The sequence below is a fragment of the Thermobia domestica genome, chromosome 11 (assembly GCF_964235325.1).
Source record: "Thermobia domestica chromosome 11, izTheDome1.hap1.1, whole genome shotgun sequence".
Classification (NCBI taxonomy): Eukaryota; Metazoa; Arthropoda; class Insecta; order Zygentoma; family Lepismatidae; genus Thermobia; species Thermobia domestica.
This window is the reverse complement of record NC_137464.1, coordinates 63,330,898-63,335,365: the sequence shown is the minus strand read 5'-3', so window position 1 is coordinate 63,335,365 and position 4,468 is coordinate 63,330,898.

Sequence of the window (4,468 nt, the reverse complement as noted above, 5' to 3'; positions counted from 1 at the left end):
TATTATCATACCTTCTCTTCTATCATTATTCGAAAGTGAAGAGGTTTACTATTCTTTATATATATCATATCTTCTTACAAAATGATACATGTGTGGCTCGAAATATAAACTAATGTCAACGTGTTTCTCTGTTTATTGCTTTGAACTCGTGGCCCACATTTTTGAATATCATATTATGTTGTAGTGGATATATATAGTGCTTATAAAGCAGTCATGTGATCACATGTAGATGTGCTTCCTGCTCTTTCCTGAGTGTTACTACAATGTTTACAGAATAGAATAGAAAAATAACTTTTCTAATTTAAGAATTATGAAGTTTACATTTGCTATATTCAGTGACTAACTTTCAAGCATAATGAAGAATTGCTATTCTAATATAAGTTTAAATGTATTTCTATATAAAACTTCTACATCAATCTTTTTAAATAAAATGTAGTATATATCATAAGGCATAAAGTATATTTTAATAATACATACATTGTATTTCGTATACAGATTTAAAAACAAACGCACTACCACCTCCTCATGGGACACTTGTAACAAAATAATACAAAGTGCATGGTACTCAATCTTTTATAGGTGGAATAAAATCAGACTCGGAACATTTTAACTCGACACTAAATCTGATTTCATGAAAATAAAATGAATTCAGTTGTTTGCACCACCATCACTCCTTTTTTTTTGGGGGGGGGGGGGTAAAGTGTGTTCATCAATCATCCATACTCCAATTTCTTCTCACTTCTCCGTTACGTACTCACGAAGTATAAGAAGAAATTGATTCAATCGATACTAATTGAAGAAATTCATAACTACTCATATTATTCAAGTAGCTTGCCAAAGATTGTCAAGTGACTGCAACCACTTTCCATAATACGAGGGAATAGAAGAGACCCAGATGTAGGCCTATAAATGTGCTTTATCCATGTTAAGAAACACGAGCTCCCTGTCATATTCTTAATGTTACTGGACGTAGCTGCAGCAATCATGCAACTATAAATGTAAACAGTTCTCTTAGTAGTTATTATATCAGTTTTTGTGTAATTCAGCAATATTGTCTTGCGCTGAAAAGCAAATTTCTATTTTTACTAAAACATTACAAAAGCATTTTTTGAGGTTAGAATGTACGTAGTTGTATGTGACCTAATACAATAGCCCTGCCAACTATACGAGAAAGTACTGAAAAGTTTCTGGCTTGCCCAGAAAGAGTGGGGTTACAACGATGAAACTACGCAGTTATTCAACATGTTCCCACTGAGACTTATTTACTTGGTACAGTGATGTTTTAGGTTTTCTAATGCTAGGAAATAAAATTCCTTTGGTTGGGCCTGAAACCGGTCTCCCTGCGCAGCATGCTAGACGATAAGAATGTGCTCAAATGACGTTCCTGAGATATTTCTGAAAGTTTGAGTCCAACAAATGTGAACTTTGTGTCTTGCCGTGAGATGAAAGTAGGTATCCTTTACTGAATCACATTCGCTGATTACGAATGTGCCATCAGAAAAATTGTGTCACGTACCGATGTTTCATCAACGTTGTTCCCAATTCGTGGACATTGTGGGGTAGCTAAAATTGAAGCTGGAGAGGAAAATCGCTCAGGGCAATTTTTGATTTGTTTCGATAGTTATGAAAATTCTTCGTTTAAATATATTATAGCTGTGTATAATTCTGAAAAATGTATCCTGCTAGCAGTGGTGGTTACTGACTTTGGTTTTCTGAACATTGACATAAAAGTTATTCCAGATTGGTGGAACAAGTCATAACTTTATATTCTTCATTTTCAACTCTACATATAAATGTAAAATGAGAGCAACAATTTTTGTTGACACAAGTAGTAATAGTCATGAGACGAGACGAGACGGGAAATAAGGTATTCTCGTTTAGTTACGTAAATTATGTGGTCTCGTATCGTTTCGTCTCGATTCTCTAGGGATCATTTCTAGACTCCTCGAAAATGTTCTCATCTTGTTCACTGTCGCAAATCTCAGGAAGGATGAGGAGGGGGACGTGTCCCCTCCAATCTTGGAACTGGGAGGACTGTCCCCCCAATAATCCGATTTGATTTTTTTTTTTTTTTTTTTTTTTGAAAGGAGAAGAAACGTGATGATTTATATCCGATTGCCACAAAAGAAAGTGAGATGAAATTGATGTCTCCCCAGAATAAGCCTCAAATCTGCTCGCCTCCCAATGTTGAAGACAATTCTCCTCCCCTGATCCTGTACAGCATTGTTTTTCAACTTCATAAATATTTTGAACATCACTTAAAAATAAATAATAAAAGAAAAAGATTATGGGAACGGTCTTACCCGTTCCCCGAATGTAGAAGACAGATTTGTGCCGCTGGTCTTGTTTTGTAAATTTATGTACAAAATTTATGCTCTGATTTTCTTAATTTCATCTGAAAGCTACCAGAATCGTCTCGTGTCACGAGTGATCCATGAAAGGTGTGATTTAACAATATTTAAACCATGTATTTGACATTTTGTAATGACTTGCGCAGTGTTTGAAGTGAAAAAAAAAGCAGAGATGGTATGTTTTATTATTTTGACTCGATATACCGGCTATCTAAATATTGAAATACAATGAGGGTATGTTGCCTAAAAGATTGCATTTCTATTTATATAATGACTCAAGATAATTGAAGAGCTTCTCTGTAGTTACGTGTGTGTGTATGGGGGGGGGGTACATGGAGAGACCTTGATCCTCCGCCAACAACTTTCTAAAAAAAAAAAAATTAAAAATATCCCCTTATGCTGTATGATAAAGAATTATACACGAAAATGCTCAAAAACCGAATTTTTATATTAACTATTTCCTTCGGGAAAACTTTCGGACTCCCTAGTCGACTGAGGAGTATTCCAAACCCCGGAAGATCCGCCCCCACAGCAGACAACTCCTAAATTCTCCTATGCTTAAAACACGACATTTATATGCATTAAGGTAAGAAGACACACACATACATAAGAAAGATAAAAATCAATACGGCACACGAAAATATAAACTAGACGAACTTCTTTGAAGACACCTCAATTTGAAAAAAAAAAGATAGGAAAACGATAACAAAAATGTGTTATGTAGAAATAATTTGTCAGTGTTGTCAACTTAGAAATTATTTCTACATAAGAAATAAAATCTTTTATGTGCAAAGCTATTCGTCAATTACTGTGTATAAAATTGCATTTATTAAAGGTATATTAGCAACTACTCTCCAGTGACGGTATGCCTTGATCACTGAAAAATCAGAAGCGGTATGCCTTCATCATTGAAAAACCAGAGGCGGTATGGCATACCACCGCATATCATCTCACTTTGATCACTGGACTTGCGTATTTATAACATTGATAAATGCTCTTCAGTGTGTTCATATGATACAATCCCTTTATGAATGTATACGAGGCACGTCCAGAAAGTAAGTTCCGTTTGGTAATAAAATTAAATTGTGTACAGATACAGAAAAATTATTTATTGCACAAAATTCTACAACTCTTAAACTACTTTTCCACATAACTGCCGAAATTTTGCAGGCATTTGTCATAGCGTGGCAAGACGTTTTGTATACCTTCTTCATAGAAGTTTGCCGCCTGTGTCTTCAACCAGTTGGAAACAGTTTCTTTCAGCTCGTTGTCATTGTTGTGAGATTTGGGGAAATTCCATACCGAGAGCACTAATTGTAAACCTGCGGTTTTCCTGGATCTTGTCATCAATCGCGTGAACCAGTTCTTCTGTAACCAAAGATGGACGCCCACTTCGTTCTTCATCGTGCACGTCACTACGTCCTTCATTGAATTGTCGGACCCATCTTCTCACCACTGAATCACTCATCGCATTTTGTCCGTAAACATCGCAAGTTTGCCGATAAATTTCACTTGGTTTCACTTTCCTCGCATTCAGAAAACGAATCACCGCTCTGATTTCACAAGCGGCGGGATTTTCAATCAACACCGACATTGTAAACAAGCACAACAAAGCGTACGTGACTGACAGCGATCTCCAAATTGCTCACGTTTCTTCTCCTTGATACAGAGCGTCTTTTGCGCATGTGCGGAACTGCGATCGCAGCGGTGCAGCGGAGATAAATTGAAACGGAACTTACTTTCTGGACGTGTTATATAGTTATTTATATGAATCATGTAAAACTAAAATAATGTTTGAAATCTAAGACTTGGGTGAACTAGCGTTGACCACGAGATTAGTGAAATGTTTCGACTCGTCTCAAATTAAAAATGATACTTCTCATCTCTCGGGCAACACTACATGAATGGTTGTAGTGGGTACATACAGGACGTATTAAATTGTAAAATAAATGAAATAATCAGGAATCACTTAGATAATGATAATTATTGAAGATACTCAAATAAAAACAGAACTGTATTTATGTTTTTCTGATTCACTGGGGGAATATTGTAGCTCAGTGGTAGAGAGCTTATCTGTGGTGTATGAGGTTCGTGGTTCGATCTCCGGCCAAGTCAGT